This window comes from Piliocolobus tephrosceles, chromosome 2 (genome assembly GCF_002776525.5).
Source record: "Piliocolobus tephrosceles isolate RC106 chromosome 2, ASM277652v3, whole genome shotgun sequence".
Classification (NCBI taxonomy): Eukaryota; Metazoa; Chordata; class Mammalia; order Primates; family Cercopithecidae; genus Piliocolobus; species Piliocolobus tephrosceles.
This window is the reverse complement of record NC_045435.1, coordinates 136,408,358-136,424,108: the sequence shown is the minus strand read 5'-3', so window position 1 is coordinate 136,424,108 and position 15,751 is coordinate 136,408,358. Positions and strand designations below refer to the sequence as shown.

At 41.9% G+C, this 15,751-nt stretch overlaps 1 pseudogene; it reads left to right on the top strand.

Moving 5' to 3' along the window:
* The window catches only part of LOC111526548, a 197,266-nt pseudogene extending 192,509 nt beyond the window's left edge, over positions 1-4,757 (top strand).
* The last annotated feature ends 10,994 nt before the right edge of the window (positions 4,758-15,751 follow it).

Genomic DNA, 15,751 nt, shown 5'->3' with positions numbered 1-15,751 from the left:
GAATTCTTGAAACAAACAAAAATGAAAACCCAATATGCCAAAACCTACAGGAAAAGCAGTGCTAAGAGGGAAATTTGTAGCAATAAATGCCTACACCAAAAAAAAAAAAAAAAAAAGACTCCAAATAAACAACCTATTGATGCATCTCAAGGAATTGGAAAATAAGAACAAACCAAATCCTATATTAGTGGAAGGACAAAAAGAAAAATCAGAGCAGAACTAAACTAAATAGAGACATATATATAATATATATACACACACACACACACACAAAGGATCAGTGAAACAAAAAGTTGGTTTTTTGAAAAGATAAACAAAATCAATAAACCACTTGATATACTAACCAGGAAAAAAATGAGAGAAAACCCAATAAAATCAGAAATGAGAAAGGAGACATGATAAATGATACCACAGAAATACAAAAGATCATCAGAGACTATTATGAACAACTATACACTCACCAACTAGAAAACACAGAGGAAACAGATACATTCCTGGAAACATGCAACCTCCCAAGATTGAACCAGGAAGCAACAGAAGACCTGAACAGTCCAATAATGCATAAAAACATTAAATCCATAACAAAAAAAAAATCTCTCAACTAAGAAAAGCCCAGGACCAGATCTATATTCATAGCCAAATTCTATCAAACATACAAAGAATTAATCTCAATCCTTCTGAAACTGTTCCAAAAATCTGAGGAGGTGGGAATTCTTTCTAACTCATTCCACAAGGCCAGTATAACCCTGATACGAAAACCAGACAAGCACACAACAGAAGAAAGAAAACTACAGGCCAATATCCAAGAATTACATAGACACAAAAATCAACAAAATACTAGCAAATTAAATCCAATGACATATCAGAAAGATAGTATACCACAATCAACTAGGTTTTATACCAGGGATACAAAGATGGCTCAACATACACAAATCAATAAATGTGATACATTACATAAACAGAATTAAGGGCAAAATCCATATAATCATCTCAATAGATGCAGGAAAACCATTTCACAAAATTCAGTATCCCTTTATGATACAAAAAACCCTCAACAAATTAGTCATAGAAGAAACTTCAAAATAACAAAGGCCATATACAACAAACCCACAGCCAACATCATACTGAATGAAGAAAAGTTGAAAGCCTTTCCCATAAAAATTGGAACAAGTCAAGGATGCCACCCTATTCAACATAGTACTGGAAGTACTAGCCAGAGTAATTAGGCAAGAGAAAGAAATGCAAGACATCCATATGGGAAGAAAGGAAGTCAAATTGTCTCCGTGTAATTTGGAAAACCTAAAAACACCACCAAAAACCCTTAGTTTGATAAACGAATTTAGTAAAGTTGCCAGATACAAAAACAATGCCCAAAAACCAGTAGCATTCCTATACACCAATAACAATCTAGCTGAGAATCAAGAGGCAATCACATTTACTATAAAAATAGTATAAAAATAGCTATAAGAATATAAAATACGGGGGGCGAGGTTCTGGTTGGTTGTGCCCTTGTGAGCTGCAGCTGTGATCGCTGCAGTAGGCCCAGAAGTGTATCTTGACTCATAAATTGAAGAAGCCAGTGGTGCTGCAAGTGTTCTTTTGGGGTAGTGTCTGGGATCCAGTACAAGTTGAATCATTGTTCAAATAAGGTGTAATTGAAAAGTGATCCTCTCTACAGAGCCGTCAAAAACAAGTAAATCCGAGTCTGGATCTCGCTCTTCTCATTCAGGATCTGTATCAAGATCTCGTTCTCATTCATGTTCGAAGTCTCAGTCCCCAAGCCGATCTGTCTCTGGTTCAAGGAAGTGCAGGCTGAGTGCTAGGTCTGGTTCCAGACCATATTCTCCAGCTAATAACAGAGAAAGAAACCACTCAAGAGTATATTGGAATCGGGATTTCTGAGGTCACAACAGAAGCTATAGAAGGCCCTATTATTTCCGTGGGTGCAACAAAGGCTTTTATCCATGGGGCCAGTATAACCAAAGAGGCTATGGAAACTACCACTCAAATTGGCAGAATTACCAGCAAGCATACAGGCCATTGAAGATTCCAGACCCCAGTGAGATAGTCCCCTTCACCAAGGTCCAGGAGTCATTCTAGAAACTCTGATAAGTCATCTTCTGACCAGTCAAGGCGCTCCTCATCCTCCCGTTCTTTCCTCCAACCATAGCCAAGTTGAATCTTCTAAGTGCAAGTCTGCAAGGGAGAAAAGGTCCTCTTCCAAGGATAGCTGGCCATGTCAGGCTGCCGGGGATAACCAGGGAGATGAGACCAAGGAGCAGACATTCTCTGAAGGCACCTCTCAAGATACAAAAGCATCTGAGAGCTCGAAGCCATGGCCAGATGCCACCTATGGCACTGGTTCTGCATCAGGGGCCTCAGCAGTTTGTGAGCTGAGTCCTTGGGAGTGAGGCCCAGCTTTCAAAAGCCCCCTCCAGTCTGTGGTGGTGAGGCAGCGGTCACTCCTTCCTACCCCATGCCAAAACCTAGTCCTCCACTTTCCAGCACATCCCAGATGAGCTCAACTCTGCTGAGCGGTGCTGAGTATCGGCCTGGGATACAGCAAGGTCAGTTCGACCACAGTTCTCGGGTCCCTGAGTCCATCCAGAAAGAGCCCTGTGGGTAAGAATTCACCATCCATTGGCTCCACATATGTCTCATCTCAGAAGCAGGAGAGTGCTGCTCCAGGAGGAGCAGCCTATACAAAGGGTATCTAGAAAAGCAGAAGACAGAATAGAAAAGATAAGGAACAGAAACAAACAAATACAGACAAAGAAAAAATTAAAGAGAAAGGGAGTTTCTCTGATACAGGCTTGGTTGATGGAAAAATGAAATCTGATTCTTTTGCTCCCAAAACTGATTCTGAGAAGCCTTTTGGGGGCAGCCAGTCTCCCAAAAGGTATAAGCACCAAGATGACTTTGAGAAGCAGATGGCTGACTTCCACAAGGAAGAGATGGACGATGAAGGTAAGGACAAAGCTAAGGGAAGGAAGGAGTCTGAGTTTGATGATGAACCCAAAATGTGTTTAAAGTCATAGATGCAAACAAAAACCAGGAGGAGGAGAAGTCAGGCAAATGGGAGGGCCTGGAATATGCACCTCCAGGGAAGGAAAAGCAGAGGAAAACAGAGGAGATGGATGATGAGTCTTTCCCAGAAAGATCCAAAAAGGAGGATTGGGGCAAGAGAACTGAAGGTGGGCACAGGGTCCTTGTACCTGAGAAGAATTTCTGAGTGACTGCTTACAAAGCTGTGCAGGAGAAAAGCTCATTGCCTCCCCCAAGAAAGACTTCTGAGAGCCAAGACAAGCTGGAAGTGAAAGACTTTTCCACAGGGAAGTCTTCCTTTTCCATTACTCGAGAGGCACAGGTCAGTGTCCAGATGGACTCTTTTGATGAGGACCTTGCAGAACCCAGTGGCTTATTGGCTCAGGAATGCAAGCTTTGCCGAGATCTACTCTATAGCAACAAAAAGGAACAGGAGTTCCACTTTCCAGCACATACAGTCAGCTCAGTCTCAGCATAGCCCCTCAGAACTGTTTGCCCAACATATAGTGACCATTGTTCACCATGTTAAAGAGCATCACTTTGGGTCCTCAGGAATGACATTACATGAACGCTTTACTAAATACCTAAGGAGAGGAACTGAGCAGGAGGCAGCCAAAAGCAAGAATAGGCCAGAGATACACAGAAGAATAGATATTTCCCCCAGTACCTGTCTACAAGGCTGAGGGAAAATACAAAGATGATCCTGTTGATCTCAGCCTTGACATTGAATGTCATAAGAGATTTTTGTTTTCTTTTTTTTTTAGACGGAGTCACGCTCTGTCATCCAGGCTGGAATGCTGTGGCATGATCTTGGCTCACTGCAAACTCTGCCTCACAGATTCAAGTGATTCTTGTGCCTCAGCCTCCCAAGTAGCTGGGATTACAGGCATGTGCCACCACCCCCAGCTAATTTTTGTATTTTTAGTAGAGATGGGGTTTCACCATGTTGGCCAGGATGGTCTCGATCTCCTGACCTCATGATCCACCCACCTCTGCCTCCCAAATTGCTGGGATTACAGGCGTGACCCACCGCGCTCAGCCAGGAGAGAGACCTTAAATGAGGTAAATCAAGAGAATCAGTGGATTCCTAAGACTCCAGCCCCTCAAGGGAAAGCTCAACTGAGAAAACAGAGAAAACTCATAAAGGATCAAAGAAGCAGAAGAAGCACCGGAGAGCGAGAGACAGGTCCAGATCCTCTTCTTCCCAGTCATCTCACTCCTACAAAGCAGAAGACTACACTGAAGAGACAGAGGAAAGAGAGGAGAGCACCGCAGGCTTTGAGAAATCAAGACTGGGGACCAAAGGCTTGGTGGGTCCAAGTGAAAGGAGGTGGCAGAACTGGAGGAACCTTTCCATTTCGAGCCAAAGGAAGAGGCCGGGGCAGAGGCAACTACTCTGGGAACAATAACAACAGCAACGATTTTCAAAAAAGAAACCGAGAAGAGGAGTGGTACCCAGAGTATACCCCCAAAAGCAAGAAGTATTAGTTGCATGATGACCATGAAGGTGAAGGCAGTGACAAGTGGGTGAGCCGGGGCCAGGTGGAGGAGCCTTTCTTCGGGATCGGGTCCTGTTCATGTTCCAGAAATCAAGTACCAGCCCCAAGTTGGCCCGTGACAAGTTCATTGGGGAGGAAGGGGAGATTGAAGACGATGAGAGTGAGACATAGAACTGAGAAGAGAAGGACAATTTACAGCCCACAACCGAGTAGGGGCCACTCTTGACGGGATTCCTTGCCCAGGGGAGAGAGGCGCTGGGAAGATGGCTGGTGAGGAGCTAAGCAGAGGAACCTCAAGAAGATTCTGAAAATCCTACCCCACCCCTCACCAGCTGTGCAGACTGTATTACCATGGAAGGCATCGCTGGCACTGCCTCCCACGGGACAAAGGAGGCTGGCTGCGGAACCCAAGGGTCAGGCCCAGCTTTTGAGCAGAACGCAACTCACTGGGCTTTAACTGTTTTTCTCATTTGTCGTTGGTGTGTGAGGGTGGGGGTAGGGGTTAGGGCAGGAGAGCAATGCTTGAATTTTTGTTTCCTATTAGAAACCAACAGTTTTGTTCTGAAGTTCATTTCATTTGGAGCTAAGAAGACTAATTTGATGATTTTCAATCTCTTCTCCCCATCCTGATTTTAAAAGCCCTTCTTTCTTTTCTTTTCTTTCTTTTCTTTTTTTTTTTTTTTTTTTTAGGCATATGTAGTAATATTAGAAGCATTTAATTTGGGAAACTTTGATTCTTAAAAGAGAAAACAAAGCATGTGAATAAACTTTGAAGTGTTCACCTCAGTTTGAGATCAAATTGCTTGGATCTTTGTAAAAACCGGTTTTGTATGTCAAGGAGGAGTTTAAGGCCTTTCTGACCGCCTTGTATTCCCCTTTTCTGCACAGCCATGTATCACGTGGAGTTGCTCCTAACCACACCCCACGTGCCCCTGAGCCCTATTTCCCGATTTCTTCTGGGCTGGACTTCCCATTCTCCACCAGCAGCTCCAGTATCCCAAACTTTCTAGTCCTGCTGATCCTTCCAGCAACGGGGTGGAAACTGGAGGGCAGTATCTGGTCTGTTTTCTAAGAAACTTCTGAATTCTATTATCTTTACAAATGTAAGATGAAAAAATAATTTTTTCAATATTTTTATTAATCCTTTTATAAAATGAAAAGAAACTCATGATCAATTAAGGAAAGTGGTTATGGCTGGGTGGTTCATGGGGTTTTTTGGGGTCTTTAGTTAGTTTTTTTTTTTTCTTTTTTGTCTTTTTAACTTTAAGGTGTTTAAGTTGAAGCATTCTCAGATATTTGCAGGGAAAACATCCTCTTAAAATGGGTCCTTGTGCTTTTGCCTTCAAGGGAGATGGTCCTGGGCAGTGAATCACAGTGCATTTATGCATATGTTATATGCGGACTGCACCCACCTCTTCTCCTGAGACTTTGCCTCTTGGGTTGTTGTGCTGCTTTCCCCTTATTTTGCTACATTTCTATAGTTAAGTTAGTTTTACTTGAATGATTCATGTTTAGGGGGGAAATGAAAATCTCCCTTAAAATTTGTTTCAACTCCTCCTGCAAATAAAATAAATGAAGTAGCAGATGTTTTGTGTGTGTGTGTGTGTGTGCGCGTGTGTGCGCGCGTGTGTGTATATATATATAAAATACCTTAATAGATAAATTTAACCGAGGTGGCAAAACATCTCTATGAGGAAAACCATAAAACACTGATGAAAGAAACTGTGGATGACACAAACAAATGAAATACATCCCATGCTCATGGAGTAAAAGAATTAATATTGTTAAAATGACCATACTTCCCAAAGCAATCTATAGATTCAACGCAATTTCTATCAAAATGCAAACACCATTTTTCACATAATTAGAGAAATAATCCTAAAATTCATATGGAACTAAAAAAGAACCTGAATAGCCAAAGCAATCCTAAGCAAAAAGAACAAAGCTGATGGCATCACATTACCTGACTTCAAATTATATTACCAGGATATGGTAACCAAAAAAACATGGTACTGGTAAAAAAAAAATAGACACACAGATGGATGGAACAGAAAGAGTACCCAGAAATAAAGCCACACATTTATAGCCAATTAATCTTTGACAAAACTGACAAAAACATACACTGGGGGAAAGGACACCCTTTTCAATAAATAGTACTAGGATAATTGGATTGCCATATGTAGAAGAATGAAACTGGATCCCTTTCTCTTACTATATACAAAAATTAATCAAAAAATGAATTAAAGACTTAAATGTAAGACGTAAAACTACAAAAATACTAGAATAAAACCTAGAGAAAACTCTTTCATACGTTGGTCTAGGCAAATAATTTATGACTAAAGCCTCAAGAACACAGGAAACAAAAACAAAAGTAGAAAAATGGAATTTAATTAAACTAACAAGTTTCTTCATGGGAAAAGAAATAATCAACAAAGCGAAAAGACAACCCACGGAATAGGAGAAAATATTTGCCAACTATTCATCTGATGAGGGACCAGTAGCCAGAATATACAAGGTATTCAAACAACTCAACATCAACAACAAAAACAACAGATATTCCCGTTAAAAAGTGGCAAAGCCTGTGCCCCATAAATATATACACCTACTATGCACCTGCAAAAATTAAAAATAAGGCCAGGCGTGATAGATAGCTCATGTTTGTGTACTTTGGGAGGCCGAGGTGGGCTGATCACTTGAGGTCAGGAGTTCGAGACCAGCCTGGCCAATATGGTGAAACCCTATCTCTACAGGGTTAGCCAGACATGGTGGTGCACACCTGTAATCCCAGATACTGAGGAAGCCGAGGCACCAGAATCACTTGAACCAGGGGGCAAAGGTTGCAGTGAGCTGAGATCACAATACTGCACTCCAGCCTGGGCAAAAGAGTGAGACTCCGTCTCAAAACCGTAGTAATAATAATTTAAAACAATTTTTAAAATGGCTGGTCATGGCAGCTCACGCCTGTAATCCCAGCACTTTGGGAGGCAGAGAAGGGCGGGTCACCTAAGGTCAGGAGTTCAAGACCAACCTGGCCAACATGGTGACACCACGTCTCTACTAAAAATACAAAACTTAGCTGGGCGTGGTGGTGAGTGCCTGTAATCCCAGTGACTTGAAAGGCTGAGGCAGGAGAATCTATTGAATCTGGGAGGCAGAGGCTACAGTGAGCCGAGATCACGCCACTGCACTCCAGACTGAGGAAGATCACGCCACTGCACTCCAGCCTGGGGGACAAGAGCAAGACTCCATCTCCAGAAAATAATAACTATAAAATTAAATTAAATAAAAATAATTAAAATTTTTAAAAAGTGGCCAAGGGCATGAATAAATATTTTTTCAAAAGAAGACATACAAATGGCCAAAACATGTATTTTTAAATGCTCAACTTCACAAATCATCATCCCCCATCAGATGAATAGTTTGCAAATAGTTGCAAATTAAAACCACAATGAGGTAATCACCTTACCCAGTCAGAATAGCTATTATTAAAAAGACAGCAAATAACAGATGTTGGGAAGTATTTGAAGAAAAGGGAATTCTTATATACTCTTGGTGGGAATTTAAATTAGTACAACCTACATGGAGAACAGTAGGGAGATTTCTCAATCTGTTAAAGGAATCTAGCCAAAGGAAAGGAAATCATTTTATCAAGGAGATACCTGCACTTGTATGTTTATTGCAGCACTATTGACAATAGCAAACATATGGAATCAACCTAAATGTCCATGAATGGATGGATGAATAAAGAAAAATGTGGTACATCTATACAATGGAATACTATTAAGCCAAAAAAAAGAAATTACGTCTTTTACAGCAACATGAATGGAACTGCAGGTCATTATCTTAAGTGAAACATGCCAAACACAGAAAGTCAAATATGATATACTCTCATGCATAAGTGAGTGCTAAAAAAATATATACACATGAATATAGAGAGTGGAATGATAGATAATGGAGACCCAAAAGGGTGGGAGGATGAGAGGGGGAGGATGATGAGAAATTATTTAATGGGTACAATATATAGTATTCAGGTGATGGATACATTCTCTGACTTGACCACTACGTATAATCTATGCACGTAAAAAAACTGCACTTGTACCCCATATTATACAAATAATTTAAAAAGAAAGTATAGATTCAAGGTCATAAATGTGGCAATTACCAAGCTGACATTTGGTTAGATTCCTATGACGCACTCCCCTGTTTCACAAGAACTGCCTTTGGGACTTAAATGTCAATAAGGGATCCAAGAGAGGAGTATGAAAATTTTTAAACTTTACTGAGAATAATCTTTAGCATTTGTTACACATATTAATCCCAGGTCCTCACCCCAGATCTTTTGATTCAGAAGCTCTGAGAGTGGTGGGTGATGAATAAGCTTTACAGGTGATTCAGATGCATACCAATGCTGAACTGCATGGCAGTGGTGGTTTGAGAGTTCTAGGCACAGTATGGCATGCACACTGGCTCATTGGTGGTGAGATATCCTTACTCCAGTATGTGTTGAGAGCTGATCCCCACGTGTCCAGATTCACCTGACTGCCTGCTCACACTGCTCAGTAGGCATCTCTTGAGCTCATAGCTTCTCACGCCAACTCTGTTTTTCTGGTGATCTGTCTGTTTTCTGCCCTCTGTGTGAACTACTGATATCCCAAAACCTGGGACACGTGTGTCAAATGCTCTAAAAAAAAAATACCTATTCAATGAAAAGGAACTAAAGCCTAAAGTGTTTTAGTTAAAAAGAGTAAGGGGTCAAGAAAATTTGGATTAATACTTATTTATTTGCCAAATAATTTTCATTTTAAACAGCCACACAGAAGCTGCCTTTTTCGCTAGATGTGGGATTATAATCAATCCTAACACCCTCTGCCTTCACTCCATTTAATATATATTATAAACCGTGGGTGTGGTAGACTGAATAATCACCCCCAGCAAAGATGTTGCCCTAGTCTGTTCAGGCTGCCACAACAAAATACCATGGAATGGGTACCTTATAGACAACAGAAATTTATTTCTTACAGTGCTGGAGACTGGCAAGTTTCAAGTCAAGGTGCCTGCAGATTCAGTGACTGGTGAGGGCTTGCTTCCTGGTTCTTAGATGCCTGTCTTTTTACTGTGTCCTCACATGGCAGAAAGGCAAAGGTGCTCTCTGGGACCACTTTTATAAGGGCACTAACCCCATGTATGAGGGATCCACCCTCATGACCCAATCATCTTCCAAAAGCCCCACTCCCTAATACCATCACATTGGAGATCAGGTTTCAACACAAACATTCTCTCTGTAGCATATATCCATGTTCTAATCTTTGGAACTTGTGAATATGTTACCTTACATTATCAAAAAGACTGTAGATGTGACTAAGTTAAGAGTCTTGAGAAGGAGAATTTTGCCTGGATTATCCAGGTTGGCCCAGTGTAGTCACAGGGATCCTTTCAAAAGGGAGGCAGGAGGATCAGAGTCAGAGAGAGAGAAGATCTAAGGATGGAAGCAGAGATCAGAGAGGAGAGAAACGCTATGCTACTGGCTTTGAGTCTAGAAGAAGGAGCCTTTAATTGAGGAATATGAAGTGCTGCTAGAAATTAGAAAAGGAAAAGAAAGGAATTCTGCCTTACGGCCTCCAGAAGGAACGCAAGCCTGCTGACATCTTGTATTTAGACCAATGATACCCACCCAGAACAGTAAGATTATAAATTTATGTTGTTTTTAAGCCAAATTCATAATAGTTTGTTATAGCAGCAATTGAAAATTAATAGAGTGGTGTTTTAAATTAGGTTTCTCATGACATAGCTTAAAATTCTCTGAGCAAACAGGAACCTTTGGGAGACCCAAGGGAGAATAATTTACATGGAGTCTGAGACACATTGACACTGATTTTTCTTATTTCTTGAAAGCAGATGGGATTAACCAACTATGACTTTGATTCTTAACAAATGCCAAAGTCTCTGGGCCCATTCCAGGAGATGAGCTGTATTTTGCAATCAAGCAGGAGAATCTACAAGTCTCCTGTAAAACTCACTTGTGTTTAAAAAGCATGCTTGCTTGCTTCTGGGATATGTATAGATTTCTATTTAGTGGAAAGCGTACCCATCTGCATTCAAAAGAAGATACAATGAAGCACGGCCCCTTAGTTTCTCTCCTACATGAGACAATGAAAGTGCTAAATAACCCGTAAGAATTCCTGGGTGTTGGCCGGGCACGGTGGCTCCCAGCACTTTGGGAGGCCGAGGCAGGCGTATCACGAGGTCAGGAGATCAAGACCATCCTGGCTAACATGGTGTAACCCCTTCTCTACTTAAAAAAAAATAGAAAAAATTAGCCGGGCATGATGGTGGGTGCCTGTAGTCCCAGATACTCAGGAGGCTGAGGCAGGAGAATGGTGTGAACCCGGGAGGTGGAGCTTGCAGTGAGCCAAGATCACACCACTGCACTCCAGCCTGGGCAACAGAGTGAGACTCCATCTCAAAAAAAAAAAAAAAGAATTCCTGAGTGTTCATAAAGGGATGCTTTTTAGACTGTAGGCAATGCCTTTTGCTGTCGCATTCACTGTTCTGTCTCTTGCCCTTTCCTTCTCTCCTACTCATGTACCCCAATAAGGTTTTCCTGCACCAGTTCTGAAGCTTTGGAAGACTTTAGATGATCTTTACCATCAGGAAAAGGATGGAAACTTTGAGGCAAAGTACCACATTGCGTCTGTTGTCTTTCAGCCCTACACTTCCCCTTTTATGGCCTTTTCTCACCAGCAGGGCAGAAAGCCTGCAAATTACATTTGTCAGACCTACTTTCCACCTAGCTTCCTGTCAGATGCTACCAATGGGAGTCTCTGGCAGGAGTTTGGAAGGTGAGAGTAAGGAAGAAATATTTTTTCTTCTTGTGCTTCTCGCAGAGGATGCAGCAACAAATGAGGAAGGAGTCCCAGCAGCAAAGGGTGGTAGCCATGGACAAATGTGACTTCTGGGCTTCTGCCAACTTTGTTCTAACACCACCACATTCTGTACTCTGAGCAACACCTTTTTCTCTTTGCTCTTTTAGACCTAGAGGTAATATCTGTTTCCTGCAGCTACTGATCTTTGAAAAATCTTTCCTTCCCCTTTTTCTCCCCTGGCTCTTCTAACACCTTTACAATCAACTGCCTATTTAAAAACCTAGAGTAGATTCTGTTTCCTGATCAGATGCAGACTGATAAGATTGCATCTTTCACCTACTTTAGCAAGGGACAAAGGGCAAGTGAAACGCTTTTCCTATCTTTATTATCTGTGTTTTGGTAACTGCCATTTCGTTAGGATCAACAGAATCAGAGCAGGGCTTTCCCAGAAAGGGGAGGTGGCTTGAGTTTGGCAGACCCATGGCAAACCAGATTGGAAGCCAGTGTTCTTCCTTAGATACTCATGGTCGTAGGTTAGTTTCTCTGGACATACTCCCTGAGATGAGGATTCAGGAGTTAGTGACTTATTACAAGAGTGCTATTAAGAGATATCAGGAGAACCCACCCCCAATATTTCAATGTAGGTTCTTTCTATTCTCCCTAAGTGTCAGCCGGCTGAGAAATAAAGAGAAAGAATACAAAGAGAGGAATTTTACAGCTGAGCCTCTGGGGGTGACCTTACATATCAGTTAGACCATGATGCCCACCTGAGTTGCAAAACCAGCAGGTTTTTATTAAGGACTTCAAAAGGGAAGGGGTTGTACAAACAGGGAGTAGGTCACAAAGATCACATGCTTCAAAGGGCAAAAAGGAAAACAAAGATCAAATGCTTCTGAGGCCAGTAAAGATCACAAGGCAAAGGGAAAAGCAAAGATCACAAGGCAAAGGGCAAAAATCAAAAACTCCTGATAAGGGTCTATGTTCAGCTGTGCACGTATTGTCTTGATGAACATCTTAAACAACAGAAAACAGGGTTCGAGAGCAGAGAACCAGTCTGACCTCAAATGTACCAGGGTGGGATTTCTTCCCCACCCTAATAAGCCCAAGGGTACTGCAGGAGACCTGGGTGTGTTTCAGTCCTTATCTCAGCCACATAAGACAGACACTCCCAGAGCAGCTGTTTATAGACCTCCCCCCAGGAAGGCATTCCTTTCCCAGGGTCTTAATTATTAATATCCCTTGGTAGGAAAAGAATTCAGCGATATCTTCCCTACTTGCACGTCCTTTTATAGGCTCTCTTCAAGATAAATATGGCTCTATTCTGCCTGACCCCACAGGCAGTCAGACCTTATGGTTGTCTTCCCTTGTTCCCTGAAAATTGCTGTTATTCTGTTCTTTTTCAAGGTGCACTGATTTCATATTCTTCAAACACACTTGTTTTACAATCAATTTGTATAGCTAACACAACTATAGTGGTCCTGAGGTGACATACATCCTCAACTTATGAAGATAACAGGATTAAGAGATTAAAGTAAGACAAGCATAAGAAATTGTAAGGATATTATTAGTATTATTTGTGAACTGATAAATGTCCATGAAATCTTCACAATTTATGTTCAGAGATTGCAGTAAAGACAGGCATAAGAAATTATAAAATATTAATTTTGGGAACTGATATGTGTCCATATTAAAATGAATTCTTCACAAATTATGTTCCTCTGCCATGGCTCCAGCCGGTCCCTCCGTTCGAGGTCCCTGACTTCCTGCAACAAACAGACGCCTATAAAAGAATGAGGTAAGCCAGGCAGGATGAAGCCAAGCAGGGGAGAGATGCAGGTAAGGTCTCAAAGAGGGTTGCTCCAGGCTGATCCCCAGGGGAGCTTTGGAGTATAAGCTATGCCTTAGAACTTTCCTGACCACATGGTCAGTCATTGTTTACAAGCTGCCTGAAGGACACATAAACTCCCAGGCAATTCTGACTAGTTCCAGTAGCCTGAGAACAGGCCTCTGAAGAAGAGTCCCAGGTACAGGTCTTTGGAAACAAAAATACACTGAAGCTGGGAGAGACTGCACGGAAAAGAAGAAAGGAACCCAAGGGCTTCTGGCCAGGGCACTGACAAGGTCTTCTATATCCCTGTTTCTCACCACAGTGAAGTCACATTAATTCAAAGTTCAGTCTCTCCTACTTCATTCATTCAAGATGAGCCACCACTCTCAGGCATAGTGCCCTGGGGGTTAAGTGGTGAGCCCAGTGCATGGTTGCCAGACTCTCATATCTGGCAGCAAGGCAGAGAATGCAGATCACTGCATAGAGTATTATACTATTACGGGACAAGCTCTGCAGTGGGGGGTGCAGGGCAGTCCACAGTGCCTTGGGAACATCTAGCTGAAGCATCTTAATCAGCTGGAGTTTGTCCTGGCAGTTTGTACAGGCAGAAGGAAACTTTCAAGAAGACAAATTATATAAACTGTTTTAGTAGGGAGGATCTCACAACTCTAGACTTGCCCAAGTGCTAGGGCTGAGACTTACTTTCCTAAATGGTTCCTCTAAGTATCATGGAGTCCAGCTTCTGTTTTGAGCATCTTATTAAGAGTATAGTATAACAATTACAGTTTTAGTCAGGGAAGCAGAGCCACTGGGGTGTTACAAGGAAGTGCTATGGTTTGAACGTCCCCACAAAGTCATGTTGAAACTTAATTGCCAATGTAGTGGTGTTGGGAGGTGGGACCTTTAAGAGGTGATTAGGTCATAAGGGCTCCACTCTTATGGATGGATTAATGCTGTTACTGTGGGATTGGGTTAGTTATCACAGAAGTTTAGCCCCCTCCTTTCCTCTCTGTCTCATGGGCTCCCTTCCACTTTCAACCTTTCAGCCAAGGGATAATACAGCAAGAAGGCCTTCACCAGAAGCCAACACCATGCTCTTGGACTTCTCAGCCCCAGAACTGTGAGCCAAAATAAATATCTTTTCTTTATAAATTACCCAGTCTTTGGTACTCTGTTAGGGGAGTAGAAAACAGGCTAAGACAGAAATGTGCTAGAGGAATTAGACCTCACAACTGTGGAAGTTGCTGGAAGAGAAAGTTCCAGAAAGAGTTGGAGGGTCAGAAAAAAAGTTTTCAACCAGTCTTCTTGAAGCACTGATACCAATAGCCAAGTTAGAGTTTGCAGAGGGGTCTCCAGCCTCTGAGGCAGATCTTGGTAGGGGAGCTCATAGAGAAGCCTATGAGCAGCTCTTCCCCTGTGGAGCTACCACCTTGTGGGCCCACTGCCAGCCATCTGGAAGTGGACCTGGAGCCAAAAATGAATCTGTTGGTCAGAAGAACCAGCAGGTGGGAAGATGAGCTATGGTCAATGCTTCATTTCTGCCTCCCAAGTTTTATACAAGTTCTTCTTTTGGCCAACTCTATCCTAGAACCATAGAGGGAAGGGGACTCTGGGAAACTAATTCCCAGCTTAAACAATTTGATAATACAGCAATCCGGGACATTTTGTTCTGGCTTTTAAATCAATCTCCGCAAAGTCCATGGTTAGAAGTGGGCCTCCTTTTGCCAGAAAATCCACAGCCACTGATGATGAAAGGCCCACAAGCACCAGGAAAAACTGTTGACACAGCTCCTCTGTGTGGGCCTCCAAGATGTGTTTAATCAAATGTCAGCAGACAGTCTGTAGGTGGAGGATAAATATCCATGCACAGACTGGCTCTGGCCCTGGAAGGTGCTAGGCTGACTCCACACCTCTCCACATCACTACCCTGTTCCTGTCCTCTCATCTTAGCACCCTTATCCCCAGCTTCCTTGATCCTTTGATGTCAATTCTCAAGTGCTTATTTGGAAAACAAAATTACTTCTCACTGGTGATTTTTATTTTCTTTGCATATAGATTTAGAGGCAGTGTGGTATTGCAGTTAAGACCATGGTCTCCTAAAGTCACATTTTCTGTATTCAAGTCTTAGGTCATTACTTATCAGCTGTGGGACCTCAACCATCAATTTTCTCATTTGCATTAATAAAACAGGGATAGTGTTAGTACCTATCTTATACAGTTGTTGAGAAGATTAAAGGAATTGATATGTGTCAAGCACTTAGAAATGAGCCTGTTTAGGTACTTTCATTTTCCTTATTTTCCATGACTAGATAGGGGAAGGGATCAGAAATCAGAGAAAAGAAAAGAACAAAGGTTAAATCTGTCTTTATAACCTAGAACTGGTCTAATAAGGTAACCAGTAGATACATGTACCTATTTACATATCTAAATTTAGATTAGCTAGAATTAAATAAAATTAAATATTTGGTTACTCAATCACTTAGCCACATGTGGCTAGTGGCTACCATATTGGACAG